Genomic DNA, 13879 nt, shown 5'->3' on the forward strand with positions numbered 1-13879 from the left:
GTTACCACACAGACAAGGGCCCTCAGTCATGAGGAACTCTCTCTGCAACATCTGGACATAGCCAGCGGCCGTTTGACGCCCCTGCACTTCCTGAAGCTCCATTGTTCCACTGAAGGAAAAAGCACCCCAGACCATTATTGCGCCCCCTCCAATGTGGCGCGTAGAAAACATCTCAGGTGGGATCTGCTTGTCATGCCAGTAACGTTGGAAACCCTCAGGACCGTCAAGGTTGCATTTTTTCTCCAGGGGCAAAAACTGAGTTTTATTCATATGTAAATGAGGGCTCGCAAGTGCCCAGGGGCGACGTTCGGGCTTTAAGTGCCCAGGCCGCTCTGCCTTCTTCTCACATAACCCCTCCCCAGCCTGTTGCTTGGCCCGCCCTGTAAGCCTCTTACATCATCCAGTGTACTGGCTGATATCCCGCCCGCGCATGCGCACTGCATGGAATGATGCTGCTGCCCACAACGGTCATCACAGTGCGCATGCGCCGGCGGGATATCGGCCAGTACACTGGATTACGTAAGAGGCTTACAGGGCGGGCCAAGCAACAGGCTGGGGAGGGGTTATGTGAGAAGAAGGCAGAGCGGCCTGGGCACTTACAGCCCGAACGCCGCCCCTGGGCACTTGCGAGCCCTCATTTACATATGAATAAAACTCAGTTTTTGCCCCTGGTGAACATCCAAACAAAAAGACAAAGGTACCATTTGACTGATCTATAGTTATGCTACAGTGCTATGTAAGTGGTCTATAAGGGCAAATTGTGGTGACAGACTCCCTTTAAGAAATTCCAAATGACTGTCTTACTGCGTCCCACCTCAGCAGCGATGGCGCGCTGTGAGAGACCCTGCTTATGCAGTTCAACAACACGACCACGTTCAAAAAGGGAGAGTTGTTTGCCTTTGCCATCACAACGTGTGACTACCTGACAGAAAATGACAATGAATCCACATCTTTGCACAGATTTGGACTTTTAGAGGAATGTGGTCCTAAAATTTGAAAAACAGCCTGTTTCTGTTTAATCGTTATTTTCAATTAATTAAATACTCAAAAAATATTTTGTCTCACTCCCATTTCTTCTTGTTGCATGTTGAAGCTCTACTTGGAACCTTGTTAAGATCCAGCCATGCTAAATATGATTTTTTGCCATTTTTCAAGTGGTCTTAAACTTTTGATCAGGACTGTATCATATACCAGACAAGAAGAAGGTGCTAAATACTTCAGGATTACAAGATGATATGTGAGGTGCAGTGCATGGAAAACATCCAATCAAATAGGAGAGTTTAGGTTTAGAAAGACATTTTGGAGAGGCCAAGATGTAAAATTGTGTGACCATCAATGAATGGACCCTTGATTTTGCAGGTGAACAGCAGTTTTACCAACAAAACTTGTTGTAATTGTTGTAATTAACTATTACTTTGAAAGCCGTGCCAACATGCTTTACTGTGTTTTTGCCCTCTGGGCTTCCTCTTCATGTGACCTTACCCTAAGGCCTCATGCACACAACCATATCAGTTTTTGCGGTCCGCAAATTCAGGATCCGCAAAACACAGATACCAGCCGTGTGCATTCCACATTTTGCAGATCTGCACGTCCTCCCCTTCGTTAGAAATGCCTATTCTTGTCTGCAAAATGAACAAGAATAGGACATGTTGTACTTTTTTTTACGGGGCCGTGGAACGGACATGCGAATGCCGACAGCACGAAGTGTGCTATCCGCATCTTTTACTGCCCCATTGAAATGAATGGGTCTGCATTTCATCCTCAAAAAATGCTGATTGGACAGGCTCGGACTGACCTACAGGGGTACAGGTGAATCCCCCTGGTGAGCCCCTGAGCAAGGTGGGCCCCTAGTCCCCCCCTGAACAAGTAGCACATAACACAATAGACTTACTGCACTATATACATATATTCAATGTACAGCACCTCAACCAGCCTATATTCAGATAAAAAACTTGATAGATTATTAAAGAAACTCCCCAGTTTATTATAGACACGATCAGAGCTGAGATGTCTTCTAGGTATAGAGGAAAGCTGCCAGTGTCTTCTTTTCCCCAGGACCTACCATCTCAAAATTGCTGCAGGGACCCCCATATTCATTTATTTGGTAGCATCTTGCTGCTGTGTGTGCAGGTAATATTTGAATTTATCTGTACGATGGACCCCCAAAATAAATTCTATTGGTGGCCCCAGGCACCCCAGTCCGACACTAGGATCGGATGCGGACCGACGGTACGGTCGCGTGTATGAGGCCTAAGGCCAATTTCACAAGAGAATATTAATGTGAGAGACATTTACCATCCTTAATGCTGCTCCTATGACATGGAGCCACCATATTATATTCATTTATAATGCTGTGTGTTCCTGTCTGACCTCAACTCTAATTAGCTGTGCTCACATAATGCAGTCAGTACAGTTTATTAGAGTTGAGATCAGACAGCATTAGCGCATAGCATTCATTATTAGGGTAGATTGGCCATAGACCCTACTTGGAAATTTCCCAGTGGGCCCATCTCCAGGGGGCCTCTCAAGCCTTCCTCACGGCCACCAGCCAGGTACATAAAAATCTGATGCCCTCAGCATTAATCAATGTAGAAGCATTACAGTATGCATCTGGACAGTGCCCAAAGGTGCCCTACTGAATTCAATTATATTGTTGTCCTTGGGACAGTGAAATCGTTTCATACTGTGGTGTGGGTGGTAGTGTTTTGTGCTGCACTGTGGTAGTTTGTTCTGCACTATGGTATTGCTAACGCCATCTACTTCTGCTGACACACCTGTCAGTTTGGACCTGCCTACAACATGGGGCCACTTTAAGGTTTTTTTTTCAAGGCAACTTTAAGTTCCCAGTCCTCCCCTGATTATGTAGAAGAGTATTCCTCTGACACATGGGGCTTATTTCTTGCACTGAATACGTTTGTAGGAAATTGACCGTAATGAGGATTTGTTGTGTATGTAGGTAGATCTATTTTGACAAAAACACTGTTAAATATTTATGTCCATATATAAGGCTAAGATCACACACAGCGGCACCAGGGAGGCCAAGATTTATGTTCACTGCGGTTTTTAAATTTATTTTTAGGTGGCTGAACATTTTTGACAGAAAACAGCTTTTTCACCCATCTGGTTAAACAGCTAATTAAAAAAAAAAAATCTTGCTGCCACTTGTACAGCCAGTTTGAAAACCATGCCAAACATATCTCACCACGGTTCACAGCAGCCCAAGTACCGCACCATGAGGCTTTACCCTAACAATGATGCCCAGCGAATATCATACTAGGCCTTCTTACTTGGCAATCACAGACACATTGAAAGCACATGTTAGGGAAAGAATGGAAGTCAAAGAAGTGAACACATTGTTATTGGATTAAATGGATATGTGTGTAATCTTCTTAAACATGTGTTGAAAAGTAAATATATATTTTCTTAAATGATTGATTACTTTTAATATGCAGACTAAAACAAGAGTGAGCATGATTACTACTCCCATGGGTCTCCTAAATCACAGAGGTTCTCATATATATCTGCACATATTTCTCAATGTTCTTATTGATAATCGCTAAAGACTGTCTTGCTTGTCATCCCCTGGGAGATAATCACGTAAAGTAAACATATTTTCCATCATAATAATAAAAAAAAAGAAACACAAAAAGCTGAAAATAACTACATAAGTGGTTGTATAATCGGTAATGGTAGGGATGGTTGTGTGATCATTGATCCAGGAAGAGGAGTTGCAGTGTGCTGAAATCTGATGTGATGCATCTGGAGCTTGGAAGCAGGTTTACGGTGTCTATCCAAACAAACTGATGGCGTTAGACATATTCACATGTGTACTCTGCTTATAAAGATGGGTTTAAAGGGATTTGCTACTAGAATAATTGTAATCACAATGCCTCACTAAATAAATACATACCATTCTCCCTTCCATCCATTGGGATACTTCAGAGCAAAACAGTTTTTTGTAAATATGTTAATGAGGCCTAAAATGCACCGAGGCCGGGTTTGAACCACTTGGTGCACCTTAACTCCTCTGCTCTCCTTTACTGGACTTCATTGACAGGGCTAGGTGAGATGACAACTCAGATGCCTGGCCCTGTCAATCAAGTTTAAAGGCTATGTACACCTTTGGGAGCATTTTTTTTATTATTATTATTATTATTGCATTGTACTAAAAATCATTTTTTTTATTGCTATTTATTGAAAATGTTGAACCCCTGTCTGTATGCAGCCTTGAGTTTCTCTAGTAGCAGGATCTGAATTTTCACTCTGTTCCTTTAGGCAGCTGATGGGCACCTTGTCTCTGATGTATGACCTCCTAAACACTCATTACTGATAAGAATGTGGCTTAAATAAGTGTTTATGACCTCTTAGTAATTTAGAGATACTCTTTATTAGATGACTGGCACAAGTGAAAGTACCATTCACAAAGCTAGACAGTTAACCATTTGTGACATAATAGCTCAATATGTTTAATAAAGACCAATTGAAAAAAAAATTGAAAAGATTTTTAGCATAAAATGCAATCATAAAAAAAAATATAAATCACCCCTGAAGATGTGCATAGCCTTTAAAGCAGAGTAGCTAGTGAAGGAGTTAAGATGCAGTGAGCGGTTGGGACCACCCTCAGTGCACTTTAACCTTACTAGCATATTTGTTAGAGAAACACTAGAAGAAGGTGCTATGATGGATGACCAACTGAAGAGCAGTAGGCTCACACACTTGAACAACCCCAAACACCTTTTTGCACAGAGGCCTTCCGCTTTATGTGTCCACTTTTATGTGGCACATAAGGATAAATAATATACTGACACATTCCTGTCTTACCGCCAGTTGCTTTTGTGTGTGAACCACATGTGGGATAGAGAGGCGAGTTTCAACTAAACTTTGGGTGGAAATAGAATAGCTAAAACATGCTTTTATCAGCTTGCATTCCTGGTGTTATTGAAGCAACAGTTCAAGGGAAATAGATGCTTTTTTTACATTTAGTTTTTTTCTCCATACATTGCATTCACATGAAATTAATAGTACAACTGCACAGGGTCGCCAGCAGGGCTTTACTGATGATTCAGCAGTCATGGGCCCTTAGCAGATAGGGGGCCAAAACCCGGCCACTTCCAGACTGTGACATCCTCAGCCTTAATTAGTATTTACTTCAGAGTCGTCTAATGAAGCTGTGTGGCTGTTCCCATTCATGTGGGTTAGGCCTCCTGCACATGAACGCGTGCTTCCCGTTGCCGTATTGCGGACCGCATTTGCGGATCCTCAATACACAGGTGCCGTTCCGTGGGCATTCCGCATCACGGATGCGGACCCATTCAAATGAATGGGTCCGCAAATCGGGAGATGTGGAATGGTACGAAACGGAAGCACGGAAGGGAACCCTACGGAAGCACTACGGAGTGCTTCCGTGGGGTTTCGTCCCGTACTTCCGTTCTGCAAAAAGATAGAACATGTCCTATCCTTTTGCAGAACGGCCGGATCGTGGACCCATTCTAGTGAATGGGTCAGCAATCCGCTGTGGCTGTCCCACAGACTGTGCTCGTGCATTGCGGCCCTCGTTTTGCGGGCCACAGCACGACCACGGGGCGCACACGTTCATGTGCAGGGGGCCTTAGGGATGTATCCTCTCCCAACACACAGACATTTACTATAGACATTAACACTAGATCTTCTGTATGGCAGGCAGAAAGCTTCCCACTACACTATAGAACTGCCTAAAAAGCAACCAAATAATATTTTAAAAAAATTCACAGGCATAATATTAATAAATAGTATTACTAAAATAAAAAAATAAAATAATGCCATTTTTATTTACACTGTTTAACAATCACCATAAATAATGGGCTCACTATATTGCACAGATTATTATGATTATTGGGTTACCAAATACTGTTTTGTTATGTTAAAAATGCATTTATTTTAATGGTTTTTGCTCCATTATTTTTTAGTAACACTAATGGGGTAATTTATTAAACTGGTGCAAAGTAGAACTGGCTTAGTTGCCCATAGCAACCAATCAGATTCCACCTTTTATTTTCCAAAGTAGCTGTCAAAAATGAAAGGTAGAATCTGAATGACCCCATAAGTTTGCAGAAAAAATTGAACTTTTACTTTCCAGTTTTTCCTTTACCATAAAAGAAAAGCTAGAAAGTTAAAACTTTCTGCAATAACTTTTACTAAACAAATAATGCATTTTTACAACATACTTACTAATAGGTATCACAGAACAGTTTTTAGTATCTCTGTAATCATAATAAACAGTAGATTATAGTAAACGCTTACATTTCTGATGGCAGCCCTGCAAGTGCAATAAATCAATGTCCAATAAGGCAACTGCACTTTGTGAATTGCTACACTGTCAGAATATACCGTATATGTGCAGGGCATCATAAACCTTAAACTTAGGCTACATGCACACGACCGTGCTGTTTTTTGCAGTTCGCAAACCCCGGATCCGCAAAAAACGGAAGCCGCCCATGTGCCTTCCGCAAAAACAGATAAGAATAGGACAGGTTACATATTTTTGCGGGGCCTTCCGCAAAAACAGACAAGAATAGGACAGGTTATATATTTTTGCGGGGCCACGGAACAGTGCAAATGGATGCGGACAGCACACGGAGTGCTGTCCCCATCTTTTGCGGCCCCATTGAAGTGAATAGGTTCGCACCCGAGCCGCAAAAACAGCGGCTCGGATGCGGACCAAAACAACGGTCGTGTGCATGAGGACTTATACCCCAAATTCTTCCACATCTGGTCACTGAATGTTACATTCAGGTTCATTACAACAGGGAAACACACAGTTTTACAGCCAATTCCTGACTGGTGTGGCTTAGGCCTAGTGCACACGAACTTTTTTTTGCGAGTGTACGGGCCGTTTTTCTGTGTTCCGTATATGGTCTGTATACGGAACCATTCATTTCAATGGTTCCGCAAAAAAAACTGAATGTACTCAGTATGCATTCCGTTTCCGTATTTCCGTTTTTCCTTTCCGTTAAAAGATAGAACATGTCCTATTTTTGCCCGCAAATCACATTCCGTGGCTCCATTCAAGTCAATGGGTCTGCAAAAAACCGGAACAAATACGGAAATGCATCCGTATGTCTTCCGTATCCGTTCCGTTTTTTTTGAACCATCTATTGAAAATGTTATGCCCAGCCCAATTTTTTTCTATGTAATTACTGTATACTGTACATGGCATACTGAAAAACGGAACGGAAAAACGTAAAGGAAGTGGAAACACAACGGAACTCAAAAACGGAACAACGGATCTGTGAAAAACAGACCGCAAAAAACTATAAAAGCCATATGTTCGTGAACTAGGCCTTAATCAGTACTGACCATTGCTCATGTGCTCAGCTTCGGGTACCTTTACACTTGCGTTTTTCTTTTCCAGCATTGAGTTCCGTCCTAGGGGATCAATACTGGAAAAGAACTGATCAGTTTCATCCTAATGCATTCTGAATGGAGAGCAATCTGTTCAGGATGTATCAGGATGTCTTCAGTGCAGTCACTGTACGGCGTTTTTGACGTGCTGTGGATTTTTCTCTGGCAAAAATGCCTGAAGGCTTGCTGGAATGACGGATCCGGCATTAATGTTCATTGAAATGTATTAATGCCGGATCCATTCAAAAGAGTTCCGTCGTTTGCCGCATGGATGGATCCGGATTTTCATTGTGCGCCTGCGCAATGAAATAGGAGGAGCTGTGGTCGCAGCCTGCTTCCTGTTTGTCTCTTCGTTCCAGCCTGCGAGGAAGAAGGGAGGACGCCATTGTAGGTGAGTATAAAGTTGTTGTTTTTTATTTCTGTTGGGCAACAACAAAAAAATATTAGCCGCTCCTATGTACTTATACATAGGAGCTGTATAGGTGATGCTAGGAGTAGTAGTACCTAGGACTACTACCCCTAGCATCCACTATGTACTTGTTCCACCTGTGGTCTTTATGTACTATTGCATAGGGACTGCAGGTGGAACATGTACATAGTGGATGCCAGGGGTAGTAGTCCTAGGTACTGCTACTCCTAGCATCCACTGTGTACTTGTTCCACCTGTGGTCCCTATGTACTATTGCATGGGGACTGCAGGTGGAACACGTACATAGTGGAAGCTAGGGGTAGTAGTTCTAGGTACTGCTACTCCTAGAATCCACTGTGTACTTGTTCCACCTGTGGTCCCTATGTACTTTTGCATAGGGACTGCAGGTGGAACAAGTACATAGTGGATGCCAGGAGTAGTAGTCCTGGGTACTACCAATCCTAATATTATTTTTTTCAAATGTAGGCCCAACAAAACAAAAAAAATAATTGTCAAGCCAGTCTACTGCCTGCAAGTAAAAAAAACTGCAGGAGCCTGCCCCCACTACAATAAAGAATGTCCAGTAAGTAATTTTTTGGTGGGTCTGTTGTATTATGAAAAGTTCAAATCTAAACTATTATTTCTTTCCAGCAGGCACTTCATCTTCAGGTGAAGCCGAGAGCTCTCCTTCTACGCGACGTTGGCGACATGATACGATATGTCAAGTTTGGAAGCATTCCCCATTGTAATATTGTGACAGTATTGTAAAAAAAAAAATTTTTCACAGTCATCATCTAGGGAGGAGATACTTCCTGGCCAAGCGACAGCAGGAGAGGGAGAAGTCAGGGGTGGAGCACAGCAAGCGGTAGGCTTTTTATTAGAAAAAAGATATATTCTGTCATAAATATGTTTTGTATGTTTCTAATTTTTATTTTATTTTTTTTGTGTTTTATTACACTCATCTTGTCCCATTGACTCAGAGAGAGGTCGTCGGGCCTCAGCCAGAGGAAGTCGGGGAGCACGCGGCGGTCGTGGTTGTGTGAGTATTTTCAAAAAAGTATTTTTTTTTCTAAATGTTTACAACATTATGCAAATATATATTTTTTTTACGGTTCCCGAGCCTCCGCCAGAATGGATGAGGAGGACGTCAGCATTTTTTGGATTGACAACGACCTCCTCATCCAGATGCTGGAGAGAACGACCACCATTGTGGGACCAGACCGACCGCCACCACGCAGACCATCACTCAACCCGGTTCCTCTGGCTCCATTTGTGAGGCTATTGTGCCTAATTGGGACGACCTCAGTGACAGTCAACGGGATGAGTGCCATAAGTGTATGGTATTTAAATTGTATACTGCTTACAGGTCTGCTTTTTTGTCAAAATTGGTTTTCGGTATGTTGTGGCAGTTTCAAACAAATAGTAAACCTTTTTTGATGTCCAAATAACTTTTATTTAAGACAAATTTTTTATTATTATTTCTTGGTGCCAGGGACGACAGTCATGGTGCTGTGGGTCAATGAGGGATCGCTTCAAGAAGGACTATAACGAGGAGGTTAAGCGCCCGAGTGGGTCAGGAGGAACCCGCAAGCAGACCTACCAATATTCTGCCACATTGGGGTTCCTAAGATGTACCCTACAGCTGTGAAGGTAAGATATAATGTTTATACTAATTAGGAATTTAGATGTCCATTGTATGTGTGTGGCCCAGGCAGACTGTCATTTGGCACTCTGTCCGGGACATCCACATAGTATTGGGTAGAGTAGAGATGAGCAAAACGTGCTTCAGATGCTACATCTGAAGTTGCTTATAAAAAAAATAAAAAACATACTGTACATACTTTTCAGTACACTGTATGGCCTCTATCATTGTACAGTATGTTATTTTTTATATTTTTTTGCAACTTTACATGTAGCATCCCAAGTCCCTTTGCTCGCCTCTATCCAGAGTTTCTCTAATTACCCAGTTAATTTTTTTTCTTTGCTTTACAGCACATCAAGCAGTACTCAGGCACCCGATGCTCCTCGTGAAGTGCAACCGGAGGCGGTCCCTGAATAGCCACCCACCACTGTTCCCTCTCGTCCTGCTCAAGCAGCTGATCACGACCTCAATGTTCCCCTACATGTGCCTTCTGGTGACGCAACAATGGTTACATTAGCACCGCTTTTTGAGGCCGTCATGCGTCGCCAGAGGACCGATAGGAGCCGTCAGGCGGACTACAAGGATCTCCACAAGGCTCGTTTACGAGTCCTTAATAAGATTCACCAATAGAGTTGACGCTTTAGAGGACAATGTGCAATGTCTGCAGGAGGGGGAGGTGCTGACGTCGCAGATGGTTCCCGTGCATCACTATTGGTTATCGTTGCTCCCCATGATGGAACGGTTTACGCCCGACCAGCTGTTTGAGGCCAGAAGACAGGTGGACAGCATCTTGTGGCAAGTGAAGCACCGCCCCACATCCCGCCCCCGCCTCAGACCTATCCCCCGTCCATGCCCTATCCTCCATCCCACACCTATCCCCTATCCCAAACTACCTATCCCCCATCCCAACATCAACATCCCTCTTCCCAAACTACCTATCCCCCATCCCAACCCCCTCATCCCCCATCCCAGCCTCCCCAACCCCCATCCCAGCCTCCCCATCCACCTTCCCAGTCCCAAACCACCGAGCTCTATACTCAACACTTTCCTCCTACCACTTTCACCACACCGTCAACTCTTGCTCGGGAAACTCCATCCCCTGCCCCATCCTCCTGATTGCACACTCCCTCTGTTGCACTTCCCCCAACACGCAGTTATATGTCCACAGTGGCACAAGAACAGGACAGAGAGGGACCGAACCGTGATCTGCCCTCCACCCGCCAACGTTCTACTCCATCTAGGCCTTCGTTAGGCAGTTGAATTTTTTTTCTTCTTTTTATTTATATATTTATTTTGTCAAAAATTTTATTTTCAAATAAATGGGGTTTTTTTGTTTAAAATGTATTTGTTTTTGTGTTTTATTTAAAGTGTAAACAAATAATTAACATTTCCCAGCACGGTTGGAGCGACAGATAACGCTGGGATATAACCAAGTAGTGTGTAGAACAGGTCTGACATAATCTCCCAGCGCCAGTGGAGCGACACAAGCGCTGGGATATAACCAAGTAATGTGTAGAATAGGCCATAATCTCCCAGTGCCAGTGGAGCGACACAAGTATGTGTCGCTCCTCCAGCGTGGGGAGATTAGACTGACAAGTAGTGTGTAGAACAGGCCATAATCTCCCAGACTGACACAAGCGCTGGGATATAACCAAGTAATGTGTAGAATAGGCCATAATCTCCCAGTGCCAGTGGAGCGACACAAGTATGTGTCGCTCCTCCAGGGTGGGGAGATTAGACTGACAAGTAGTGTGTAGAACAGGCCATAATCTCCCAGCGCCAGTGGAGCAACACAAGTATGTGTCGCTCCTCCAGTGTGGGGAGATTTGACTGACAAATAGTGTGTAGAACAGGCATGACATAATTTCCCAGCACCAGTGGAGCAACACAAGTATGTGTCGCTCCTCCAGCGTGGGGAGATTAGATTGACAAGTAGTGTGTAGAACAGGCCATAATCTCCCAGCGCCAGTGGAGTGACACAAGTATGTGTCGATCCTCCAGCGTGGGGACATAAATATACAAAACAAGACTCAATGTATGGTTTAAAAAAAAAATTATGAACATAAAGTTTCATATACAACTATTATACATCAATACACCCCACTGTAACCATCCACATAAACAGGCAACCAAACATAATCACATTAACATTTCTTGAAAAATTTATCACAAATCGTTTATACAAATTGGTCCTGCCAGTCCACCCTTCCGGCATCAGAGCAGAAATAATCTGCAAAAGAGTCTCTTATCCTTGCAACCGCTACACTTGACCGCAGTCCAAAATTTTGAATGCTGGCCATCTTGCTGTCCTCCGGTATCTGCTCCACATTTAGGGGTTCTTTTGTAAGGAGATAGTTGTATAACACAACAGCAAACTTTACCACCTCATCGACAGTTTCAACGTTCATATGAATGGGTTTAGTAAAAATCCTCCATTTGGCAACCAAAAGCCCGAATGTGCATTCCACCATCCTTCGAGCCCTGGTCAAGCGGTAGTTGAAGGTGCATTTTTTTTTTATTTAAGGCTACTTTCACACTTGCGCTTGATCGGATCCGTTCTGAACGGATCCGATCATATTAATGCAGACGGAGGCTCCGTTCAGTACGGATCCGTCTGCATTAATAACTTAGAAAAATTTCTAAGTGTGCAAGATGCCTGAGCGGATCCGTTCAGACTTTCAATGTAAAGTCAATGGGGGACGGATCCGCTTGAAGATTGAGCCATATGGTGTCATCTTCAAGCGGATCCGTTCCCATTGACTTACATTGTAAGTCTGGACGGATCCGCTTGCCTCCGCACGGCCAGGCGGACAGCTGAACGCTGCAAGCAGCGTTCAGCTGTCCGCCTGGCCGTGCGGAGGTGAGCGGAGCGGAGGCTGAACGCCGCCAGACTGATGCAGTCTGAGCGGATCCGCTCCATTCAGACTGCATCAGGGCTGGACGGAGGCGTTCGGGTCCGCTCGTGAGCTCCTTCAAACGGAGCTCACGAGCGGACCGACGAACGCTAGTGTGAAAGTAGCCTTATCCGCGGTTGGAATTTAGTTTCAGCAGATTTCCACACATTTAGAAGGCCTTATCAGCAACCAACACAACCAGCATGGCTGGGCCATCTGTACCTGGCAGTGGTTGAGGCGGAGGAAAATCAAATTGTCTATTATATAGACTTCGCCCTATAAAATAATTTTTAAAAACCATAGAATCATTTGTGCATCTATAGGCCCCAATGTCGACGGCAACAAAACGATATTGGACATCAGCAATGGCCATTAGGATGATAGAGAAATATTTTTTGTGGATGAAATACTCGGATCCGGTGCCTTGGGGCTTGATAATCTTGATATATTTCCCGTCTACCGCACCAATACAGTTGGGAAACTGACAGACACCCCAAACATTTTCTGAAACTTCAGTCCACTTTTGGCGAGTTGGATGTGGGATAAATTCCTAATGCAGTTGTTTCCACAAAACACGGCATGTCTCCTTCACAATAATGGAAACTGTTGATATCCCAAGCCGAAATTGAAAATGGAGTGATGTGAAACTTTCTCCAGTTGGCATAAATCTTTAAAAAAAAAATTGGGGGAGGGTAAATAGTTTTCAAAAAATACAATACAAGGTACATCAATTGTACGCAATTCTTTGGGGCCTTAAACTGGCAATTAATTAGTTCTATTGTAATTTTCACCAGCCAAAGTAATTTTTGGAAAATGCAATGATATAACTGGCTCTTCATGGCGAACAATAGGCGTAAGCTTATGCCTACAATTGCTCACAGTGCTTTCAACGTATGTAATGGCCGATATATGGATAAAATCGTGACCATGCAAGATGTTGCAGTCGCAGTGAACAATACTAATGCAGATCCTCCTTGGCATGCACAATTCTGCACTTTGTTGAGTTATGCTGGAAAAAATTTGGAGATTTCTTAAGATGGGGTTCAGTAAGATTTTTGGTGTCACCTTTAAACCATGAAAATCAACTTTATAACATTATACAACATTATATTATACTAAAAAATATTATTTACCTTATGTTCAGCATTAGGCGTTCTGCTGGGGAAACACTGCGACGGAAAGTGGTGTCCTCTCTTTGGCTGTGAGGTGACACCCGTTGTAACAGTTCATCAATACTTTCAACGCACATCTGTAAGTAATTAAAGAAAAATAGCGACGCTGACGCCGCCGCCTGGCTCGAAGACAGTTCATGTCTACGCGTTTCGGGTCCCCTAGTACTGATCCTTACTCATGAGTAAGGATCAGTACTAGAGGATCCGAAACGCTTAGACATGGACTGTCTGTATGGTTTTTAATGCACTATCTTTAATAAAAGCTGCCACATTTGATTAAGAAGATGGAATATATTTTTCTTCTCTATGGTCAAGAATTTCACGTCCTGTTCCGGCGGATTCCGTGCTTCAATTCACATGTAAAGCCAGGTGAGCACACCCA

This window comes from Bufo gargarizans, chromosome 3, assembly GCF_014858855.1.
Source record: "Bufo gargarizans isolate SCDJY-AF-19 chromosome 3, ASM1485885v1, whole genome shotgun sequence".
Taxonomy (NCBI): domain Eukaryota; kingdom Metazoa; phylum Chordata; class Amphibia; order Anura; family Bufonidae; genus Bufo; species Bufo gargarizans.